Raw genomic sequence first — 25,970 nt, 5'->3', positions numbered from 1 at the left:
TTAAATCACTGTGTTCAGCCCACTTTTCCTCATCTCTGATTTTTGGGGGCCAGCGCAAGTAGCTATTTAGGTTTAGGATGAAGTAACCATTGAGACTTACCAGTAGATGCTGGATCAGTATCTGAGCTGCTGTTAGAAAGCCTAGTGATTTTTTTTTTTAATTTATTTTTAACAGTTTTGCCTGGTAACAATGGTTCTTGTTATATTTTGATGAGTGTAATGTTTATCTCACCAGTATAAGTAGATTTACATAGTTTGCTGCTTTTAAGCAGATTAACTGGGTGTAACTGCACGTGATGAATCTAACTCTGATTCAGTGTTTGGCCTTGTTTAGAGACTGACATACAATGCTGTTGATTAATCCTTTCATGTAGCTCTGTTCACAGCAATTTCTATGTCATAGACGGGGTTTTCTTGGAGTTTGAAGATAAAACTGGCATTTAGAAAACATTTAAATTAAGCAAACCATTGCTAGTCTCAGATAAAAAAATGTTTCATTTTCAGGATGATGGGTTTAAAGTATCAAGATGCTATACCTGTAATCCTATATACCATCCGTGGGTTTTTTTTCTCCTCTTGCTTCAGTTTTCTTTTTTGTAAACGTGTATGTCAAGCGACCTCATTAAATTTATGAGAGATCAAGGAGTATAACTGGCATGGTCAGAATTTTAAAGCATGAAACTCTGTAGAAAAATCTAAGAAATAGTTCTTACACAGTACTGTTCTATGAGTGTGCATGTATGGGGGAGGGGAAGGGATTGGAGAAAGAGACCAAATACACATTTAGTTTATAACTGTTAGTTTGCTGTATTATGATTAAATAGTTTTTTCAAATTGGTAAGACTTGTATTATTTTATTCCTTACATTGACCTGATCAGTTGCATATGAAGTATGTTTGACATTAATGACCTTACAGACTCTCAGCTTTTCTATTAAACATCAGTGCAGAGAAATCTTACATTTATTATTTTTTTGTAATGTCTTATAAAGATGTTTGTATAGCACTGAGCAAATCTGATCTCTCAAGCATAAACAATCATTGCGTTTCTATAGGTATAATACAAACTTGAACGAAAGAAAATAAAAGGAAGCGCCCTAACCTGTCAGATACGACATTATAGATTAGAAAAAGTGATTGATTATGTTTTCTGTATTTTGAAAAATTTGAAATTGCTGTTTAAGATTTCTTACAGGTTGATGGATTATCCTTTTGTCTATTTGTTTGAATGCTTAATTGTTTGTTTTAAAGTGTGTGTATATGTATATTATATGATTGTGTGTGTGTGTGTGTATACACAAACATATATATTTGCTTATTGGGAGAAAACAGAAATGTATGTTTTGTCTTGAATGTCTGCTGTTTCTTTTTTTCAAACTTTCAACTCTGATGAATGCTTGACTTAACACATTTCAGAAAGTGTAGTAAACTTTAAACTAGGATTACTCAGTGGGTGGGGGGGAACCTTTTCCAGAGGCTTGACAGGGTTTATAATACATCACCACAGAACTAAAGTCAAGTAAATAAAATCCTCAGAAGGTGGTTTAAAATATGTTCTCACAGGAGTTGGTGAAAATGGTAGCTGTTGCTAATACATCTCTTTTGTACTGGTGAGTGCATTTTTCACAGCTCTAAAGATTCTATTATTGGTCTAGATTTGTTTTGAGAAACAGGATAAAACAAAAGTTATAAAAAGTCATGGAGACTAGGAACTCTGTACTAGCATTCCTTCAGAGCTCACTATCTTCAACTTCTTATGAAAGTTTTTAGTGGTCTGTAAAGCAGATGCTTTTATTTTATAACGAGAGCTGCTTAGGGGAAAATGTTATGTCTTAAAAATTTTATGCCAAATTAAATATTTTCCAAAAAATGTATCATTTTCATTCTTGGTGAACTGTTAGCCAGAAAGGATTTCTAGAAAGCCAAAATAACCACATTAAATTCTGCCTGTTCTAGCTTGTTGAAGTAGTTGTTACATACTTTGCATAAGTTTCACAGTTGCAGTACACTGTGGTAATTATAACAGCGCCCTGCAGAAGCCACTGTATTTAGAGTTTCCTGATGCAACAGGAAAGGGAACGGATGAGTTACAAATAGAGAGAGGAGAAGAGTGGGGGGAGAGCCATGTGTTAGCTAGGCAGAGAACTTAAACTAACACTGTTTTTAACTCAAATGTTAGAGGGCTTATCTGCACACAACTTGCACACGTTTCACCAAATTGGTTCTAGTAGATTTTGGTTTAAACCAGTGTAAACTCCTGTGTGGTCACTCTTAAACCAATTTAAAAATCGGCTTCTATAGATTTAGCTTGCACCACTAACTTAAGCTAAAATCAACGTAAACCAGGTTTAAATCAGTTCGTGTGTCTATACAGGAGTTTTCACTGGTTTAACTACATGGATTTAACACTGCTTTACACAGAGTTGCACTGGTTTAATTAAAGTATAGGCCTGGTCTTAGCCTTGGCGAAAAGTTAATTGCTCTCAAAATGTGTTCCAAATTTAGGGAAAACTTTTGAAGGAATCAGAACTACAGTTTAACTTGTTTGGGTGTTTAAAAACTCTAAACATGTTAAAAAGTTGGGAAACTTTCATGGAAAGGAATGCAGAATCCTAATTCACTGTATAATATTTTTGTTGATTTGAACTTATTAAAAGTGCTATTTAACAACAGAAATACAGTATAACAGTAATAAAACAAATGAAGAAATACTGCTTTCTTTTATGTAGTGACCTGGGGAGCTGCTTCAAATATTCCACAGTTTCATGTTCTACTTACCGTGGGATTATGGATGTTTAATACAAGGTAAAAAGGTTAGGGGAAAATAAAGTCAGGCATTACTTCGATGTTAATTCTGAAATGTTAATAGAACAGATGTCAAAATTATGGTCTCCCCAGCTCTCTCTCTTTCTTTTTTTTTTTTTTTTTAATTGCCCACAACACGGATAGAAAGCTCAATTTTGCAAGGCGCTCTTGCTGCAGTCAATGAGAGCTGAGGGTGGTTGGTCCAATTGCAGGAGGCTTTCAGATTCTTTATGAATTCATATAGAAAGTGTGCAGTAGGGTAGAGATATTTATTTATTTATTTATAGTTCTTATTCCAGTTAAGTCCCTTTGGGCTCTCCATTTCAGGTGCACAGGCATCTCTCTAGCCCTTGATTGGAGATTTTTCCGCTAACAATGCCTCTTCGGCCTGCACATGCACCGTATGCCTCGTCATGCTGGATGCTGAGTCTGTATAGGGATGCACAGGTGAACTGCATTCAGTTCCTTCTCTACTGCCTCAGCCTAGCTCTAGCGTGCCCAACTTAAGTGTGCCTCCGCTATTTCATGTTCTTTTTATAGTTCATTTTGTTAGTATCATTAGTTGTTTTTAGTACAGCTCGACGCATGTTCATTTTCATTATCTGGTGGTTTGGGTTCTGTAGTTTCTATTTAAGACTTCTCTTTTAAGAATTCTGAAAGCATGCTTCACACTTTGTCCTAATCAGATTTTGGATGGCACTTCAGATTCTTAAATCTTGGGTTGAGTGCTGTAGCTATCTTCAGAAATTTCACATTGGTACCTTCTTTGCGTTTTCTCAGATAGGCAGTGAAAGGGTTCTTAAAATGAACATGTGCTGGGTCATCATCCAAGACTGCTATAACATGAAATATATGGCAGAATGCTAGTAAAACAGATGGGGACATACAATTCTCCTCCAAGGTGTTCAGTCAAAATTTTAATTAACACACAATTTTTTTAACGAGCGTTATCAGCATGGAAGTGTGTCCCCTGGAATGGTGGCCGAAGTATGAAGGGGCATACAAATGTTTAGCAGATCTGGCATGTAAATACCTTGCAATGTCAGCTACAAAAGTGCCATGCCAATGCCTGTTCTCACTTTCAGATGACACTGTAAACAAGAAGCGGGCAGCATTATCTCTCAGAAATATAAATTAACTTGTTTGTCTGAGCGATTGGCTGAACAAGAAGTAGGACTGAGTGGACTTGAGGCTCTAAAATTTTACATTGTTTTATTTTTGAATGCAGGTTTTTTTGTACATAATTCTACATTTGTAAGTTCAACTTTCATGATAAAGAGATTGCACTACAGTACTTAGGTGTATTGAAAAAATACTATTTCTGTTTTTTAACAGTACAAATACTTGTAAGCAAAATAAAGTGAGCACTGTACACTTTGTAGTCTGTGTTGTAATTGAAATCAATATATTTGAAAATGTAGAAAAGATCCAAAATATTTATTCTATTATTGGTTAACAGTGTGATTAATCACGCGATTAATTTTTTTTAATCGCTTGACAGCCTCAATAGTTATATTTATTACATAAGTGTTAACAGTAAGAGGATAGTTTGTTTGTTTTTGTTTTTTCTCCTCCTCTCTTTCATTGGGAAGCCTTGTCTTCCTGAAGGGGCATGCCTGGCTGACCAGGTTTCACATGCAGCCTGTGCTGCCGAGAGGCTATCCCAGTAAATGATGGCTACTCTAAGTGTGTTCATTGTTTGGAAGAGTCCCATGTCTCCCTCTCAGGTTGAAGGCTCCCCTGACTACCTCTCAGGTTGAAGGCAAGGAAGAACTAGGAGATTAAGCTGAGATTGTTAATGACGGAGCACTCAACCAGCGTCTGAGTCAGGTTAGGAGACTGCCCTCGTACATCTGTCTCCGGACAAATCCAGCTCCCCATCTATTTTGGTGCAGGCTTCCCCTGAGAAGGGAAAGATCATTGGAGGCTTCTGAGCAGGCTCCCAAAAAGAGAAGTATGTACTCTCATCTGAAGGAGCTTGCTTTGTAAAAGCCCAGGTCCCCTACGAGATCTACAACCTCTACCTCTTGGCTCAGTACCGTTGAGTCAAAGGACTCTTTCACTGATACCAATGGAGCTGGAAAGCCCCAGAGGTTGAGGGAGAGACATAGCTCTGACAGGGCTTCAGTACCCTCTCTCAGAGGCAAGAAGGGTAAGCGACCCTTTCTAGTACCAGCAGACTCAATCCCTCAGTCTGCACCTACCAATTTGATACCCTCAGTACAGAGCAAGCAGTAGTGCCAGACTCCTTCCCGGGGGGGGACTTACATCGGCACACCTGCCATTGATGGTATCATCAGCTTAAGCTACTGCATTTCTGCTACTGTGTTGGTACCAATTCCCTACTCAGTACCATAAGAGTGTCGATACACAAGGAACCCGTCCATATCAGATGTACCTGAATCCCTGCTCCTCATGGGTATGAAGTCTCTCTTGGTACCAAGACCTCAGTCTCCAGCCTGCTACTGTCCCCTGTTCTGCAAGACTCTTTTCTCTGGGGGCTTTTCCACTGGATGAAGATGATGAAGGGGACTTGCAATTAGTCTTTTCTATTTCAGTCCAGGGTTCCCCAACATGTCCTGTCAGGAACCCATTTGTTGACAGTTACAGAAAAGATAATGACCATCATCAAGGATGGTAGAACCAACCCTGCATGCCACCACCTCTCCTGTATGCCTCTTCCCCCCCCCTCACAGCCATACTGGGTTCCTTCAGCTGCTTACCAACAGCAATTCTCCAGACCACTGATACCATCTCAAAGGGAGACTAGGGTTGTTCAGTCCTCTCCTCCACAACCAGCTGCCTCAGAAAAAGCAGTTGTGCCTCCACCACCTTCCATGGCCAACAATTTTCAGCAATTGCAAGACCTCATAAAGAAGATAGCTGTCACTCTTCAAATTCTACTGGAAGAGGTCAGGGATTCACAACATGAGATGTTGGCTGTCCTACAGTCAACAACACACTTAAGGGTGGCATATGCATCAGCAAGGCAATCCTGGATCCAGGTAAAACTGTGTAGCAAACACCTGCTACTATTCTATCAATGTGCAAAGGGGCGGATTAAAAAGTATTACATTCCCCCTAAAGACTCTTATTTTCCCACCTTCTACCTAATTCTGCACTGCAGGATTGAAAATTAGCAGGCGGTCATGGCCAAATTCAGTTTCACAAAGTAGAATAGCTTGACGGCCTTTATTGAACACGAGGCACAGGAACAGAGGGGGCAATTCCAATCCATCATTTCAAAGGGCTAATTATTGGCCAGGACGGCTCTTCAGGCATCCGTGGATGCTGCAGACACTGCCGCCAGGTCCATTTCCCTGGCAGTAGTTATGCCCAGGACATCATAGCTCCATCTCCTGGGGTTTCCATTCACCAATTGTAGCCTTTTCTCGGAGACCACTTCTCTCTCTGGAGAAACTGCTTAGAAATCACCTGAAGTGGACAACCCACAGGGACACTACTCAGAGAAGGAGAGGAGTTACTCACCTTGTGCAGTAACTGCAGTTCTTCAAGGTGTGTCCCCCCTATGGGTGCTCCACAACCCACCCTCCTTCCCCTCTTCTTTGGACTGCTCTCTGTGGAGACATTCAGCTGGAGAAGGAACTGAGGGCAGTTCTCTCGCACATCCTTATATAGGTGCCTGGCACAAGGAGGCGCATGTATGGGTTGAACGAGCACTGCTAGTAGAAAAATCTCTGATACAGGGCTCAAGAGTTGCATGTACACCTGAAATGGCGCACCCATAAGGGGACGCATCTTGAAGAACTGCAGTTACTGCACAAACTGAGTAACCTCTTCTTGCTGTGCAGTCCACTCTTTCAAAGTTTCTGACCTTGTGTGATCTCAGTTCTAATGTTGCCCTTTATTAACATCATTGTTGCTTTTATAAAGATATACATTATATATAATATATTTCAGTACTAATTTATGTTGTTTTTGAAATGCACTCATTTATCTGAGTATTTGAGCCTGTAAGATGGGTTGGAGTGGTTTGAAGATATTCCATTCAGTCAACTACGCCCCCGCCCTCCCCCCCAAAAAAAAATTGGGGTGAGGGGATGACGCCCCCCATCTAGAATAACCCGGAATTATTAGCTCTACAAAGACTCTCCCCACCCCAAAAAGTTCTAAATCACTGAAATTAATGGTTCAGCGTCCAAGTGTAATCGCAGCCATAAATATATATGTATGCATTGATGCAAGAATAAATTAGTCATAAAGCTTCGTGTGCACAGTTCAGAATCCAAGTGACTAAATTCAGTGTTCAAATACTGCCTGCCATACATACAGGAGTAGTCTCATTGATGTCCAGGGGAATACTCGTGTTAGTAAAATAATTGGGATTTGCCCCCAAATTAGGATTATGGTTGTTTATAATAAATCTGTTCCAGTAAGAAATTGGACTGGTGACACCAGTGCCGAAGTCTGTAGTTTGCTTATTCAGTTAAAGGAGAAAGTACGTTTCTTTCAGCAGGAGTCCTATTTCTGTCTAGTAAGCAAAAGTTTTGTGTATGAAATGTACTTAATTCAGTCACAAATTATTGGTCTTAATGCAGGAGTTACAGGCTCTAGGATTTCACCTAGTATTATGCAGGAGGTCTAACTATGTGATCACAAAGGCGTTAAAACTTATGAACCTATATGTTTCATTAACTTCTTTTCCCCCTTGATGTCTCCTTTCCAAATATTGAACGGGCCCAACCTACAAAGCTTATGAAATCAGAGATACTCAGACTCACAGTTTATCCTCTTATGGATCCAGCCCCTAATCTTTCAATTTCAAGGTAATATGGCTCCATAATTGTTTACTTATTTGGGATGCACTTGTAAATCATTATTATAGTTGGTTATAAACATTAAGCATTCCACAGTTACACAGCTTGACATGTTGCAAAGATAGGATTATTGCTATAGGAAAATGAAGTTGAGCAGTTCTTATCTGGTATTCCAGGACCAATTTCTTTAGAGTTTACATACATGGGAAGTGACTATAATAATGTGACTACAGCTGAGTGAATAATTGTCATTTAGCATCTATCCACTCATGGAATATCTGCAAGCAGATCCCCTTTACTATATTTGACAAATACATTCTTGAATTTTCCTCTACAGTCCAAGGCCCCACCAATGATTTCCTTTCCTGTTTAGGGACAGGATTTCTAAGCAGTGCTGATGTACCAAGGACTAGAGCATCATTGGTAAAAATACAGCGAAGGCAGGCTCAGTGGCCACTTCGAGCAGTTTTGGTTTTTTTGCATGTGTTTGACAGGAGACTGGTGCCAAGGCAGGGTGGGAGAAGTAGAGATGGAGTGAAATGTCCTCCCACCCCACAACGGAACACTGTTTTAGGCAGGTGCTGAGCTCATGTGCACCAGCTGTGATGCCAGCAATAGTGCTAGTATCCTGGCCAACTGCCTGCACATGTGTTAGTACCGTGGTTGCTGTTCTGGCACTCTGTGATTATAGTGGAGCTGTATAATGACTGTATTATAGTATCAGTATTTAGCACTAATAGGACCATACCCACATCTAGCGTAAATCAGTATAGCTCCATTAACTTAAGTAGAGCTACATCAGTTTACACCAGCTGAGGATCTTGACCCTCTACTGCTTTACGTACATTAAATAATACTTAGAAAGGTTTTCAGATCTAACTTTGTTCTTCTTCTCCTTTTGAAGTAGACCATGCTCAGCAATGGCTATGAAAATGATTAATTGTACTATCACACATCCATCCCGGCAGCATTTTGGGTGCTACTTATTGACTTAAGCATGCACTGAAGAGCAGTGTCCTGCTCTTGTTGAACGTTCATAATTTTATTTCAAATCCAGATTTCTTCATGTGAAGGATATGTTAATAATTCTGGACTAAGTGTATGCCAACACTTCAGTTTTAAGACAAGGCAGTTTCAGTTATTTTGAGCTCCAAACATCTGAACAAAGTTCCTAATAACTTAAAACCATTTTTATACTCTGATAACTAAAAAATGTCTGTGTTTCTTCATCATCGCTTTAAAAAAAATTATCTCTGGGCTCCAGCAAAAAATGAAGTTTCAGCCCCAAAGGCAAATTGTTGGGAATAAGTTAAGGCAGTGGTTTTCAACCTTTGTGGACGACTGTGCCCCTTTCAGGAGTCTGACTTGTGTTGAGTACCCCCAGTTTCACCTCACTTAAAAACTACCTTGTTACAGAATCAGACCTAAAAATACAAAAGTGTGTCAGCACACACTATTACTGAAAAATTGCTTACTTTCTAATTTTAGCATATAATTATAAAATCTATCCATTGGAATATAGATATTGTACTTGCATTTCAATGTGAGACTGAGCCTGTTTTGCACTTGTGACCCTTGTCTGAAGCCTGAGCTCCGCCTCCTGGTGCTGAAACGAGTAACTTAGCTTCAGCTATGGCATGGGGCAGTTACCCTGCTTACCACCTCCTAATGTCAGCCCTCCACTTGCAAACCCCATAAACCCGTCCCATGACCGCCCTTGAGGCTGCAAGCACTGGGTCGAGAAACACTGATCTAGATGAATTGGGTACCCCCTGGAAGACCTCTGAGTATATGTACCACCGGTTGAGACATACTGTGTTAGGGACATACTGTGTTTAGAATGGATGTGCCACCTCAACTATCACTATATAATTGTCATAACTTCTGATTTCAAGGATAACGGGAAGTGTAGAATAAAACACAATTGTAATATGACAGTGAGACCTTCAGAATGGAAGATGTTACTTATAAAGGAAATTATTCTGATGTTAGTTGATTCTGATAAGGGACAAGCTCATGCTAAAAATACCTCCACATATAATCATTTGTTGATGCGGATTTACAAGTACTATTTTCAAACAGATGTTTTTTAAATTCAAATTTAATCTTTTCCCTGTGTTGCAGCTTTATTTTTATACTATTTTTTTTTTTCAAATAAGTCGATGTTGCCACATGTGGTATGTTGTTATGTTCATGCCCTGTGTGCATTTTTCCCTTCCACTCATGATGATCAGCCACAGGAAAAACATTTTGGTACAATTCAATTGTGGGTCTGTTTGAGAGACATGAATATCAAATGTATTTGCTACCTTTAAATTAGTGTATACATGTCAGTTTAAAGTCTGTTTCCTATAATGAGCTTGATTTTTAAGGTCACTAAGAATCTTTTGCACCGTTATGTCCCTATAATGGGTCTGATTCTAAGAGTGCCAAGAATCCTTTGTGCCACTCTAGCTGCATAAAGGGGACATAAAGCTGGCTTAACAGGCCAGGTTGGGGTTCTCTCAGCATGCTTATGCTGGCTCTGTGCCACCCCACCTTGAAGCTGCTGGGGTAAGGTGCTCAGCTGGGGAAAGGGTGCTAAGTGATTTGCTGCTACGAGAATGGCCATTAACAGTAGGGTGAAAATTGCACTGGAGGCGTAATCATATCTCTGCTGGCCCTAGAATCGAGGGGCCTAAAGGTGATGTAAAATCATCTTTGTTTCCCCCCTTGGGGCATGCACTAAGCACAGTTTGGCCAGACCTTAGAATGTGGCCAACTGTATTAACACTTTTTGACATTACAACAGCTCTCGTACCCGACCGAGGAACTGTTAACTCCTGATATTCGAAGCCTAAAGCTCCTGTCTGATCCCTCTTCCCTACAATCCACTTTCCATCCCACAACCTTGTCAAGATCTGATTTTTTTTTTTTCCCCTCAATACCCTTTGTCCAGGACATTGCAACAACTCCAGCTCCTTCTTCAAAACCTGCTTGGACCTAGACATAAGTCCATTCCTATTGCACTAGTTTAAACCTATTGGGGAGCCCCACCAGCAGTTACAGGAGGGGTGTCCTCTTTGGGGCATTAGTGGAGTCCTCTGGACAACCAGTGCTTTTTCACTTGTTCTATGTGTAGAGCTTGGCAAGTGTAAAACTAGACTGGGAATGTTCTTTTGCTTTGGTTCTGTTGGTAAAATATTGTTGGTTTTTATGTCTGTTTTAGGTGAGTGTATCCCCCTGTGTTTTGCATTGGGTAGAAGCTGGTATGTTACATTTTATATTGGTGACTTTAGAAAGTTTGTCATTGTGCTTAATATGTTCTGCAGTCTACACTGGTGACTTGAAGATGTGAAAATTACCAAAAGGTTTTAAAAAGTTGTGCACATGCAGATTGATTGCATTTCACAGTATCCTTACCACTTCTATAATTATTTCAGTAAATCATTGATGAATGGAAATGCTGCTTCAAAACTGTGGACCCAGACCATCAAATTTATTCTTACTGATGTAGTGCAAGGGAGAGTAAGCCCCCTGACTATGCTTTGCCATAACATATCTCATCTTTTCAGCTGGTAGTCACTAATGACTTGATTTTTCAAAAGTGCTGAGCACCCACAAATTCTGTTGAAGTCAGTTGGAGCTGTAGATGCTTAGCAGCTTTGAATATCCGACCATAAGGCTTTTTGCTGATATCAGGAGCCTAACTGCTCTGGTGGGCCACTTTAGGTAGTCATATACCAGTGTCATTGAGCTAACTAACATCAAACAAAAATAAAGCCACCTTCGGATCCAACAGCTATTGGATTTAACAGGAATTTGGGTAGGTTACCATTCTACCAGGACATGAATCAGGCTGTGAATTCAAGACTGTCATGTAGATGTGGAAATAAAGAACGCTGGTCATCTGACCTGCACATAAAAATGGTGGTACCAGCCACAAATATGGGATCTGTTTATTGGAAGTAGCACATAAGAACCATGTAGGACTTGCTGATACTTAAAGGGAAACTCTCAACATAAAGTATACACTTTAAAAAAAAAATAGTGTTTAAAGTAGTTTCAGGTATTACACCTGTCCCTATATCCCCCTGCCAGTTTTGTTTTACAGTCACATTTTCCTATTTTTAAAAATGTTTTGTCTCTCCCCTGTCATTCTCACAAAGAGAAATTGGCTGGCTACACAGAGAGTTTCAGTGATTAGGTACACAAAGTGCTGCCAAATGCACAAAGCAAACAAAGTGGAAAAATGAAAAGAATACGTTCCCTTATAACCTCTTTCAGTTCCAGAAATCTTGGAAGTTACAAATACCAGTGGGTATTAGACCTTTTTCAGACAAAAATGTGTGGGATTTTTAATTCCTATTTTTTTAAATTGACTATCCCTTTAGTAGAAATTTTTCTAAGACCATTTAATTTATCATTTTCTTCACCTTTTGTAGAATATCTGTTTTCAGGAAAATGGGTTATTATGCAGTGTAACCTAAAGTATCCCCTTCCGCCGTCCCGAATCCAGGAGTTTGAATGTAGAAGGGGTTATTGTAACATCATACAAGTGAACACCATAACTTCAGTAGAGGATTGAGCAGCTATGATAGATAGATCTCAAAAAAGCAAAGATGTTGTCCTCATGCACATATTTCTTATTAAAAAGAGAAAGCAACCCAGAGAAGCACACTCTTCCTGTTCCTCATTGCTATCTAGCCAGATTTCCCTAGACATTAGGGAATTGCACTTCTAAATCATATTCTCTCCTTTGAAACTATGGAGATAAGTTCTCTTGTCTCTCCCACCTCTAGGCTTAAACAGAATTCACTTTGGCTGTCCTTCTGAGGTATACTAAACAATGTGTTTTTGTTCAGTGAAAGCACTTTTGTAAGACCTTGTCTGCACTAGAGCAAATTCCTTGTATAGAACTGCTAGCCTGATTTGCACCTGTGCAACTTACATCTGCATAAGCTGCAGGCCATTGTTTACACTGATGCCATACATCTATACCAAGGGTTTGCATTGGTGCAGCTACCTCAGTGCCAAAAGCCCCCCTATAGACCAGCACGCGGCCCATCAGGGTAATCCATTGGCAGGCTGCGAGACATTTGGTTTACACTGACCATCCACAGGCATGGCCACCCGCAGCTCCCAGTGGCCGCAGTTTGCCATTCCCAGCCAATAGGAGCTGCAGGAAATCAGTGCGGGCTGCAGGGACATGCTGGCCACCGCTTCCTGCAGCTCCCATTGGCCAGGAACAGCAAACCGGGGCCACTGGGAGCTGCGGACAGCCATGCCTGCGGACGGTCAATGTAAACAAACTGTCTGTCGGCCAGCCAGCAGATCACCCTGATGGGCCGCGGTTTGCACACCACTGTTACAGACAATGAGTACTTTTTTTTTTTTTTTTTTTAAGAGCATCAAAGGCCGATTTTCAAAAGTAACTTAGATGCTTACACTCCTAAGTCCCATTGTCTTGCAATAAGACTTAGGTTCCAAGTGCCTGAGTCAATTTTGAAAAATGGGACTTAGGTTTCTAAGTCACTTAGGAACTTTTGAAAATTTTACCCATGGCCTTATTTACACTGCATACAGTCACAATGAAATTGAGAAATCAGTAGGTAAGTCAAAGCGGAACTTATTCCTCAGTCTTTTGTATTAGACGCTAACTCACATGTTGTTGCTGTCTTGCACATTTTTATTCCATTTTAATACACTTCTGCAGCTTAACTAGCCTTTTCCAAGCCATAGGTATTGTACATTACTGATATTTGCAAAAAACACCAGGGCCATGTTTTCAGCTGGTATAAATCAGCGCCAGTGTAGTAAATGGCACTAAGCTGATTGGCACCAAATGAGAATCTGGTCCTTAAGTAGGAAGCTTCAGGGCATTCTGCGAGGTCAGTTCCACGTCCCTAACTCTCCCCCCCCCTCCCCCCCACTCCAAAATAGAAACCAGCAAATGTTGCATAGTGTTATAATAATATTCAGCGGCTTATATTCCATTTGTCTCTCTTCAGTTTGTGTCTCTTCCTATGGAGGAAATTTACTTTCCTGGATGCTATGTTCTCCTTCACATGGAGAACTGCAAACTCAATATCACTAAAGTTCAGCGTGACCTACAGCAAAAATGACCCTTTTTTGAAGGGAGCAAGTTGTATACCTTATCTTCCTTGCATTTTAAAATATTTACCAGGACAGTACATTTAGTACAGTTGTACTCTTACTGCCATACCTGGGGTTTATTCTCTATTGCCTGTCATTTACATGTGTGAAAAAGACGTAAAACTGATTTGACAGTATTGTATACCTATTTTGTGCTCACTTTGTACAGATGTAAATGATTACACAAGATGCAAGATAATGGAGAATCATATCTATGAAGTGTATTTAAACTACACCGCTAGTATTTTTTTTTTTTAATCTTAACAACCTTAAACAAATGTGGTTTGGTTTTTAAATTGTTAGAGAAAAGTCTAGCAATTTAAGTTCTTTAATCCATCCTTAAAGAGCTGCTGATTGTTTATGGAAACATTCTTGAAACAGCCCCATGTAGTTCTGTATACTTATAACAATTTGGAAAGGAGATGCATAGAAGGATCAGGAATATGCAGTACCAGCATATAGATTTCAAATATGGCTGGCTGGTCTCTTCAGATGATATCAGACATACAGCTGGGGCCTGGTCCCTCAAATGTCTGCACCCCATTATATGAGATGGATGAATGGGGCAACATTGATTGCAGGAATATATGGTATGGAAAAGGGTGGTAAGCGTGAAGGGGCTGAAGGAGAAAATAGTGACACGTTTGAAGTTCCATCCCTTTCCGTTGAAGGCCCAAACTACCATTTCAACAGCAGTTTGTTGCCCTTTCATCCACTTTTATCTCTTCTTCAAGTGTAAAGGCTAAGTTGGAAGCTATTTGCTATTACAAAATAGTTTTCATAGAAGAAAATGAATTGAATTTACTCCTGGGACACAAACTACAGTTGCTTAGCCAGCTGAGCTTCTGGGAAAAGGGAGTTAGGAGAAGGGGTCTGACTAAATAAATAGTCTAGGTCCTTACAAAGAGAAAATTATTGGTAAAATTAATATATATGTATATAATCTCAAAACTGTAGAGAAATTCCATTTATAGCCTTTTCCCTACTACTTTCTCTTAGTGAGGAGCTACTTTTCATGGTGGAAGCATAGGTATACGTAAACATCAATCAAAACAGTTCTTAAAAAAAAAAAAAAAAAAAAAAACAAGCCAAACTTTGCTAGCAATTATGCACTCCTGGCTATGTATTAGTAGGCTACTGGTGCACTTCTCTGGTAGATGAATTTGAGCCATGCACCAGTAGCCTCCTAATAAAATAATGCACATCCTGTTGTGACTTCTTCCTATAATAAATGGTAGCAGTTGCATTTTTATCATGTTGCATAATACAGAGACAAATGAGTGCTTGTTGAAATTAAAAAGCAAGCAATTCAAAAATGATTATAGAACCTTTTGCTCAACATAATCTGCGCAATTTTCCGCCACGGCAAAAGTATAACAAGGAAATATTTGTACTTGCGTAGCTTCACAGTGAGAACCCCGGCACATGATTCTCTATTGTCCGCACCTTGTGTGGTCATTCACTCTAGTGCAAGGTCGTGTAAGATACTACCATTCTGATTTGGTACCATTGTGCACCCAGTTAGCTCTTCTTGCCTGGGTGTAAATGACAGCATGAAGTGCAGAGCAACCGAGATTCAGGCTCCAGGGTAGAGGGCCCCACACCAACCAGAGTAAGCCATACTGCTGCAAGCCTTGTGTTATGTTGGTTCACCACATCTACAGAAGAGGAGTGGGCCTACAGCGATATGAATATCCCCAGGATAGACAGGCTCTGAGATTTCAAAATAGACTAGATGCCTCAACGAGGGAGCTATTATGCTAGACAGGATAAATTACAAAGCTGATCTGTACTTCAGTGTATAATCTAATCTAGTGCTAAATAATATATATTCAGGTGGGGACAAAAAGTACATCCCCCTTCCTAACTTCCAACCTCCATGATACAAACTTGCATAGCTAGGTTCTTTGTGTGATTGGTTCCTCCTCCTCTTCCACAGAGGAATCGGTGCAGCTCTGTTAGGTGAAGATCAAGATTTGGGAGCCCAGTTGCAGATAGGCTCCGACTGTGTTTCCATACAGGGAGAAGGGGCAGGCCAGGCAAAAGCAGGAGTAGGGCTGGTATATCCGCTGCTATACAATATATGGAGAGTTGATGCACCCATTAAACACACTGAGGATGGAGGTTGTAGCATCTGCAGAGGTTGCAGCAGTGGCTTTAGAACAGCTCCATTACCAATCAGTGGCTTGGGGTGAGGAAATGTTTCCCCTTCATGTCCCCCCGCGGATGAGACCAGACTACTCACTCTTGGTATGGGGTGATTCTGGCACTAGAACAGGGTGGTATATTAGGTGTCCCATTGGCCTCTTACAAATGGTAATTACTGTGTTTGTGAGCAGAGTATTTAAAGTTATCAGCCAATATTTGACATTGCTTATTAGCAGCTGTGCAGTAATTAGTCTCCAAGTCTTATTCAGTCTCTGAGGCTTGATCTACACTAAAACCTTATATTGGCTTAGCTATGTTGGTCAAAGATCTGAAAAAAAACATACTCCTGACAGACACAGCTATGCCAACAAAATCCCTAGTGTAGACACAGCTAAGCTGCTGGAAGAGTGCTTCTGTCAGTGTAGCTAGGGAGGTGGTGTTCCTACACAGATAAGAAAAGCTCCTACAGTTGGTATACACTGCATTTATGTGAAGAGGCCATGCCAACATAGCTATTCTTGTAAATGCTGGAAATAGCTAGAACCACGTGCTGTTGGGAAATGTATCCAAAATTACACATAATGTAAAATAAGTGAATGGCGTAAGTACTGATTTTAGAGTAACTGTCACTTACTACGTGTAAGGATGTATTTATGAAGCTTAAATAAAAAACTGCATGTTCAAGCAACAGAAAGTGTATGGAATTAATGCTTAATTCGTAGACAGTATCCAAATGAGTTGCTATGGATGTCTCAGTCTACACAATGAGCTGAGAGGTGAAAACATTATTTGTAGTGCCTAAAGGCTTTGCTCAGAAATGCGGAAGGGGCTGGGGAACTATGTGTTAGGTACAGGACACGTACATAACAAAAAGTTGGTCCTTATCCAAAGAGATTACATTCTAATTTTAAGATTGGGGTGGTGGTATGCACATAGTAACAGTGAGACAGTTATGCTAAGTGTAATAAGCAGCAGACACAGCAGACTTGCAGTCATGTACAATGTGTTTTTAATAGGACTTGATTGCCGTATACACAGACATGCACAAGTTCTTCAGTGTTTAAAATTATATAGAATAAATAGAAAATGACATGCCGGCTCTCATATCAGCCAGAAAACGCATCTGTGGTCTAACCCTGTGACAAACAATCTAGCAACAGTTCCAGTGCTACCAACGCTATGGAGTTTGCCAAAAAAGCAGATGCTTCTTCCGACAGATATCTTTTATGGCTTAACATTTGTGTCCTGTAATTACTGTCTAAAGGGAAGAGGGGAATGGCAGGATATTGCAAAATGAACAGGAACACAACATTTTAATTTAAATAAAAATACTTAATCTTTCATTTCATCTAATGATTAACATTTGTATAATTTGATTTTTAAATATTTTTAGTTTGTATTTTAACAGGATATAGACTTTGTAACAGAAATATAGTATTAATTGGTAAAATGTGTTTATTAGCAGCATCTAATCCCCATTACATGCGATATTCAGTGCAAGTATCAAACAAGCTGAAATCAACATTTCTAGTGTTCATCAGTATTCCCTATGGAACCCCTAACTCTGTGGAGTTGGGGTAGGAAAGAGAGACTATTTACTAGAGCTGTTCGGGAATTGTTTTTGATCTCTTCAAAACTTTAGATGAAAATGGAGAAAGGTTTTATTTTTTGTCAGAATTAGTCTTTAAAAGTTTTCAGGTTTTCAACAGCTGAAAACCAAAGGTTTTGTTTAGGGGGGGACTGGAGAGGGGAAAGGGGGAAAGAAGAGGTTTATTAAAAAGACTCTTGCTGCAGAAATTTTTGTGTTGACAAAAAAGCCATTTTTCTTCTAAAAATAGTTTTTTGGGGGAAAATTTACTAGTCTACTATTTTACACTAGTACCATTATTCAAACAAAAAGGCATTGGGCAGGTCTCTGAATAAATTTAAGTTAGTTTATGGTATCCGAATCTCAGTACAGTGCTCTTGTATCAAAAAGGTTCCCATAATCCTAAACGCTGTTTGTTGGGATATGGGTCTTTTTGGCCTTTTGAGACATACACAGATGTGTAGCTGGGGCAAACAGCAGACTTCAAAGCAAAATGATGCCTAGCACCCTGAGAAGGTAAGAGCAGAGTGTGGATTCATGATGTACCTACTCAAGTGTTACCTTAGGTTAACTCCTAGAACCCTAATGCTGGAGCTTTCCGGTCAGTTGAATACCGGGGGTGCCTGTGTTTTTGCAGCCTCCAAAGGGATAGTTAATGCCCCCAATGAAAGCTGAGCTGCACTGTTTTCTTGAGATAACTTGTGATTGCTATGCTTGGCATCTGTGTTGGTAGGGAGATCTGAAGTTTTGAAAACAGTATTTAATGGATATCTTAATGTCTGTCAGGAGAGCACGAGTTTCAGAGAGGGTATTTCACAACAATAAGATATTTGCTGACTTGCAGAGAAGTGAAACTATAAGAAAATTCTGAACATGCCAGCTCTGATCTAGCTTGATGTTTTTGTGCGTTGGAGTTTTGGATAATTTTCCATGAGGTAGAATAAATGCCTGAAACTGTATTTTATATAGGCTGATTTTTGTCATCCACATTCTGGGCTGATACGTCAGAAGCACATACAAGGGAGTTGTGGAGGACAATCTCTGAGGATAAGCCAAAAGGGACCATTGTATCATTTAGTCTGACCTCTTGCATATTGCAGGCCAGGGGACTTCCCTAAAGTTCCTGTTAGAAGTAGAGCGTATCTTTCAGAAAAACACCCAATCTTTTATTTTAAAATTTCCAGTGATGGAGAACATTGTAATATTGCATTCCCTGATTCTGATTTACACCAACAAATGGAATACATTCCCTAGCTGTTGTATAAAGTAAAGCTCATGCTTTATTATTTGCATTCAATATTGTGCTCCTACCTTATAGCTCCTGTATAAACTTATTAATATTTAATTAAATAAAATTGCTCCAAAGAGCTTTTGTTTGGTTTTTGTTGTAATCACAGCTTGATTCCTTTTTGCCTGGGCTAAAACTTGGCAACAAGTGCTCCATATCTTCCTACTAAATGAAGGGTTGACCACAAAAGCATGCAGATATCATCTGTCCCAGCAGCTCACAGTTCCCAGCAGAAAGCTCTCATCTTCCTTCAGGCACTTGAGCTTCTTTACCTTCCCTGGTTTCCTCCTGACTAACTCCCCTAGATTACCCATGGTAATGCTGCATTCATGGATCTCACCAAGAAGCCCACTGAGGCCCTAGACAGTAAAATGTGAATTAACTTTCTGAGTGTCAATTTAGTTTAGTTTTAGATTATTTAAATTGCCATGTCATGCCTCAGTTGCCTGGCTGGTGCAAGGTTCTGTTCTGATATAGACAGCAGAAACTTCAGAGCTTCCTCCAGGGAGTTGAGAGGCAGGGCTGAGAGGAAGAAAGGATGGGTATGGAAAAGGCTGTCAGCAGCCATGTGCAGGAGAGTTGTTGCGGGAAGTCACTGATAGCTTGTGCAAAGCAGCAGGGGAATTAGCTCAGCTCTTTTTCTCTCTGCCTGCTCTCTTCTGGCGATAGCTTATATGCTTTAGTGTTGGTAGTCCTGGGTCCCAGAGACAAGAGGCAGGAGGAGTGTGCACCTCTATTGGCACTGATGGACGAGCCAGTCAGTGAAGTTTTCAGAAACACTGCTTGGGGAGAACAAGCAGATCCAGGAGCAAGGTCCTCAAGGAAAGAAAGGCTCATTCTTCTGCTTCCATTGAAACGTTAGAGATTCTTTCAAAGCAGCCCAACTGTGAATGGCTCCCTTTACCTCTTGCTGCTTGCACTGGTCCTCACACCTGGTTCAATAGTGTTTAATAATAATGCAGAGCTTTTGTGTGATGATGTCACCTGCATGGAAGGGACTTGCCTGCTCTCAGAATGCACTTGTTTCTGTTTCCAGCCTCTGGAGCATCAGTACCCTTGCCAGATGAGGAGAAAGGTCTGAACAAAGGAAATAATGGAGTAGGCTTTGAATATCAATGGGGATTTCCAGACATACACTGGTTTGCAGCTATCTCTTTGGCACTGTGAGTCGTCCAGATGTCAGGCCCATAGCCCTATGTGAAAGGGGAGAATGGAGTAAGTCTGAGAGACCTAGGAAGATGTGTAGGCCTCACATATAAAGCAGGTACCACTCTCCCCTCCACTGCAGGGTCCTTCCACTCCCCACAAGAGTTTAGGAGGTTGATAGGTTGTGGGTATGGAAGGGGCCATGTAAGCCTGAGGACTTTCTCAACTGTGAGAGGATCCAGAGGACCCAGCTTCCTGAAACTCTTTCTGTTGAGTTGGGTACTGGAAGTGCTTTCTGACTCTGTGTCAGAGAGCTGACAGACTGCAGAGAGGGCCAGAGAGCCTGCCTCAAGACAGAAGATGCAAACTGCAACAGCAGGTCCTTCTGTGTCATCCATTGGGTATTCTTTTTGCTCAGTGGAAGTTGGACTCCAAAGACTTCCAGAAATCACCACCTTTGCTCAATCTGTCATACTGCATCAGAGAGGGTGGTTGAAAGATGGAAATTAATTAAAGGGAAGCCTGTGGGACTCTCCCAGTGAAATCCTCACTACAGACATCAGTTTGTTGGGATAAGGAGCACCTTGGAATGCAATGGCCCAGGTTCAATGTTTGCTGATTCAAAAGGAAGCGGGATAGTCAACTGTCTTCATCAGAGAGCAGTCAGACTAATTTCTCTTTGGCATTTATTTTTAGCCCAGAACATACATCCTATTTCCAACCTCCTCCTGTTAGCTCATTGATTGCTTTTGAGTAAAGGATAGTAACTTAGTACTTCAGTGGATATGACATGTTCCATTTCCCTCAGTCCAAGGCATCTTTGTGCATGTGGAACTTTACCTAAACTGTGGACAGAGGATTTCATCCTCCAGTTTAATACCTATCCAGAACCTTTCAGAAGTAATGTTATAATTTAATTACATTCACCCCACTCATCTGCGTGCGCGTGCACGCACACACACACACACACACAGAGTTCAGTAATTTTGCATCAATACCAATTTGTATATTATCTCAACCAACCTACCTACCTTTCATCATCCCAATATTTTAAGTGGATTAAGTGGTAGGTACTTCATACGTAATTACTTGACTATAACTAGCTGAATGCCAATGACAAGATTCTCTAGAACCATCCAAGTGGCATTTTAGACTAAAAGAGGCACCTTGTGTGTGCTGTAAGTAACTTACAATCTGTACTTCTATTAAACAACATAAAAAAGTCTTTTATTAAAAATGTGATCTTCTCCCCCCTCCACCCCACATGGAGCATATCAATTAAACAGTAAAATATAATTAAATACACGATATTCAACTCCATAAACATGCTTTTATAGTCTGAATTAAATTAGAGAGCTATAGAAGGCTGGGACAGGAGTAGCATTTTGTTGTCAGCATGCGGGATATTCAGGTTCAAGTCTCCTTGTTTGAGTTTCCCAGGGCAATTAGAGACTGGGAGCACCAAAGGGCAGTCTGCTGGACTCCTGGGTCAGAGGAATATCTCGAAGCACCAAACAGCAGCCTTTCCCTTTGATTGTGAAAGGAGCCCACTTCTCCTTGTCTGGAACGATGATGGCTGTGACCCAAGTCCTCAAATACAGATGAGTTTATCTATAAATTACTAATAAACCCATCACTGTAGTATCTAGTATATGAAATTTAAAGAAAGAATGGTTCAGTCCTAAAGACCATAAACTCCCATCACTTTGTGCTGCTTTCTTATTCGGGATTACATATGGTTATAAGATTGTTTAAAAGGAGGAGGGAGAAAAATTGTTCTTGTTAACCTCTGAGAATAGGACAAGAAGCAATGGGCTTAAATTGCAGCAAGGGAGGTTTAGGTTGGACATTAGGAAAAACTTCCTAACTGTCCGGGGGGATAAGCACTGCAATACATTGCCTAGGGTGGTTGTGGAATCTCCATCATTGGAAATTTTTAAGAGCAGGTTAGACAAACACCTGTCACGGATGGTCTAGAAGATAATACTTAATCCTGTCTTGAGTGTAGGGGACTGGACTAGAAGATCTCGAGGTCCCTTATGGTCTTACACTTATATGATTCTCTGATTATTCCTGTTGTTTGTTTTTATATGCAGAGGAAAAGCTGACAGGCAATTCTGCTGTTACAAAAATGCCAAAAAGGATGACCTGTCACAATCACATAAGAGGAGCAAAGGCTTTGCCTTTCTCAGATGAGGGCCTTCCACTGGGAATGCTCAGCCCTTGAAAAATTTCACCTTAGTGACTATTACCTGTAACTTTTCCATTGATCACTGCTCTCAGGATGAGGTTGTGAAGGATTAGCAGTAGGGTCTCTGAGTGAGCCTCTGAGGGTTTTGAAGATTCTTACCAATGGAACAAGGAGGCACAGTATAGCAATAGAGTGACCTATTTTACGTAGAAGGTGAGTCAGTGCGTGTTGAAGGGGATATAGAGGAAACTCCTGGGGGAAAGTCTAATTGCTGATTAGTTCTGGGAATGAGTAGTAGGAAGGAAATGGTAAACCAATGTGGACTGGGAATGACATAATGAAAAGAGGTATTGTCACTACACAGCAAAGACCATCTATTCTTCAGCTTTATTAATAATTTACACTGATTTAGCGTTAATTTTCAGATTCTGTAATTCATTTTAATTCGAAAAATGTTCCTATAGGAACATTAGGAATTAATGTGTTGCCTTGTAGATTCCAGTTTAAAAATTACATTGCAAAATGTTTAAGTTCATATCACTAGATTAACTGCTGCTCTTAAAGAGACTTCATTTTAATTTGGAGCAGAATTTGTTTTGTAAAATAAGCTTTTAAAACTTAAAACCAATCGAAACATTTGCAGTTATTGTTAATAAAATCTGCTATTAATCAAACACATTTCTCAACAGTGTTTCAAACCCAAGCTACGCAACAATAAGAATTTGAAAGTAAAACTAGCAACAAACAAAAGTGAAACTAGCATAATTGATTTCGCATTGTACATGCTAAAAGTAGTATAGGAAGTAAGTAAAGAATCAGAGGGGTAGCCGTGTTAGTCTGAATCTGTAAAAAGCAACAGAGGGTCCTGTGGCACCTTTGAGACTAACAGAAGTACTGGGAGCATAAGCTTTCGTGGGTAAGAACCTCACGTCTTGCATCTGAAGAAGTGAGGTTCTTACCCACGAAAGCTTATGCTCCCAGTACTTCTGTTAGTCTCAAAGGTGCCACAGGACCCTCTGTTGCTTTTTAAGTAAAGAATGTAAATAATAGTAAATGAATTTTACTTTTTCAGTTATTTCATTCTTAATATAACAGTGTTACTAATAAAATAGGTAAAGAAATTTGCTTACAGTATATGGTTTTAAGATGTCACTGTCCCTTTAATCCAGTGATTGTGTGTTTCTAAGTCACTCTTTTGAACATCTGTAATTGTAATGCATTTTGAGGTTGGTAAAGTTAGGAGAAGCTGGCAGCCACTGAAAGCTGTCTGTAGCTTTAAGAACACAACACTGAATAGACTTACATTCACTTCCTATTTGAATATAACCACTAGGACTAGAAGCAATTTCATATTTAAGAAAAAGCTTAATTTCTTCATAAATATGTGTCCTGGGACTTTCCCCCTGCATTCACGAGGAAAAACTCACTCTCCACTTGCCACAGACTAGTAAGTGAGGTGTTCTTTGTTTTTGTTTTTTTTTGTCTACCCCCCCCCCCCCCCCCTCCGCCCCCAACCAGTTTATAGTGCTGGGGTGGCCAAACTTACTGACTGACCCTCTGAGCCATGACAATGCGACAATCTTCTGAATTTTGAGAGCTGGGACACACCTGATGAGGCTTCAGCCCCACGGGAAGTACCTGCCAGGACTTTGGGCTTCAGCTCTGCTCCTGCTGAAGCCCCAAGCCCCGAGAGGCATGCCCTGCGGGGCTGAAGCCCTGAGACCTCCCTCCCTGCTGGGCAGAAGCCCCTACTCCATCACCCTGATGCAAGGCAGAGATACCAAGCTTCTCCCACTCCCCTGGTCTGGTAGTGGATGAGGGGATGTAGGGGGCTCTACGAGCTGCGCTTTAACTGTAAAAGAGCCCTGTTTGGCCATCCCTGTTATAATGTTTACACTCTTCATAATATAACAAGATTTTATGATCCGAATTGTATACAAAGCTCACAGAAAAAAAGCGTTGAAAATAGTTTCTGTTTGCTATGTGTATATTATAATTGCCATCTGGGAGCCAAATTTTGGCCTCAGACATATATGCATGGGTGTGACTGATTTCAGTGGAAGGAGTGTGTGTGTGTGTGTGTGTGTGTGTGTGTGTGTGTGTGTGTATGTATAATATAATATGAGATAAGCAGTTGACTGTGAAACTTTAAACAGAACAATTGTATCTTTCGTCAACTTATACATTAGTGTACCTTTCAAAAGAGACCGATTTAGGGAAGGGAATAGCATTATGCAAGCCTAGCTTTTAGTGCAGTATGAAAATATTTTGAAGTTAACTGCTTTGCGCCTAGCTTACAACCCTAAAAAAATTGCTTTGCGTTAGTGGAAGCAGTATGCTCTAACTGCATGTGTAGTGATGCTACAGTTAAGAATCCCTCAGTGTTTCTATTACAAATTTGAAGGGAGAGTTTAATTTCTTTCCGATTTTGAATCATTCCTGGACAAAACTTTGGGTCAAGGCTTGAGCTCAAAATGTAAATCTTTCAAAAGAAATTTGATATTTTATGAAAAGTTTTCTACAGTGACTGCTTTTGAATTATAAAATTGCAAAAAAAAAAATGCTTTAGGGGACAGATTTTTTTCATATTTAAAATAATCCTTTGAGATTTAAATTTGACGTTTTTTAGCAGTTGAGCATGCATGAGAGCTCCTTTACATAACATTTCAGTTGGGTATCGATGTTGTCCAAAATTCATATTTCTGCATTTCAAACCTAATTTTATGGTGTTAAACTGGATGTTGCAACTAAATTTTATTGTTATTGTATAATAAACCTTTTTAATATACTGAATTAAAAGAGATTACAGTATCCTCCCAAGAAAACACAAAAGAGAGAAATACATGACCCCGCATGACTCCTGAATAGTTTCACTCTTCTTGTGTCCTAAGTGTCCACCTCCAAATCTATATTAGAATTCACTTTTTTTCATCTTGTCTTCCATCCTAATCTCTTGTAACTCTTTACTCCTACCTTCCCAAGCTGTGTAGCTCTGAAGTTTTTCAGGAAAGGGGCTCTGCCCTGTGGACACACTCTACCAGGATAAACCTTGCAATTTATGGAATTTACATATGTAACCTTAGCTCTGCCCCATGTCTATGCATATGCATTAAAATGCTCTTTAATTACAACATCACATACTTTTTTGTAAGGGAATTCCTTTCTGGTTATAGTGTGTCATATTGTGCTGTGGTTAAGGCACAGGATTAGGATTCGGGAGTTCTGAAATCAGTTCCCAGCTCAGCCACATACTTTCTGTAGGACTGTAGGCAGGTCACTTAGGGCCAGATCATTAAAAAGTATTTAGGTGCCTAAAGATGCTGAGAGGTGCCTACTGGTATTTCACCATGCCTTGGTTCCTAACTCCCACTGAAACTTTAATAATTTGGATTTCTATGAGCCCTTTATCTGAGATTCTCAAAGTATTTCAAAAATACTGAAATCAGTAGGAATTAGTCACATAGGCATTCCTGAAAATTCCACTGGGTACCCAGGTGTTTAAATACGTTTAAAAATCTGGCCTGTAACCTTTGTTCTCTGTCTGTAAAATAGTGACATAATAAAAATACTTCCCTACTATGCAGGGGAGTTGAGGATAGATCAATCTGTGTAAGGTACGCAGAGGCAAGAGTGATAAAGGAGGATTTTTTGCTATGAAATTTAATTTTTACCTTCTATAGTTCTGTTGTCATTAGAAGTACACATTTACTCTAGTTGTGAACTCACTGTAAATAAGTATGTGAAAGTTTGTAAGATGTCAAAATACCCTATAATAAATGTTGATGGGAAAAGGAGAAAGAAACACTGGATTAACCCAACAAAAAGGGCCCACTGATATGATCAAGCACAATGTTAAAATCATGCTTCGGAATAATGGAAAATGTGAAACCAG

At 39.9% G+C, this 25,970-nt stretch overlaps 1 protein-coding gene across 5 annotated transcripts in view; it reads left to right on the top strand.

Moving 5' to 3' along the window:
• RBMS1 (RNA binding motif single stranded interacting protein 1) overlaps positions 1–25,970 on the top strand; it is a 189,627-nt gene that overhangs the window by 65,568 nt on the left and 98,089 nt on the right. The gene's annotated exons all lie outside the window — the stretch shown is intronic.

Source organism: Trachemys scripta, chromosome 11, assembly GCF_013100865.1.
Source record: "Trachemys scripta elegans isolate TJP31775 chromosome 11, CAS_Tse_1.0, whole genome shotgun sequence".
Lineage (NCBI taxonomy): Eukaryota > Metazoa > Chordata > Testudines > Emydidae > Trachemys > Trachemys scripta.
The sequence above is the reverse complement of the archived record's forward strand: the minus strand, read 5'-3'. Positions and strand labels throughout refer to the sequence as shown.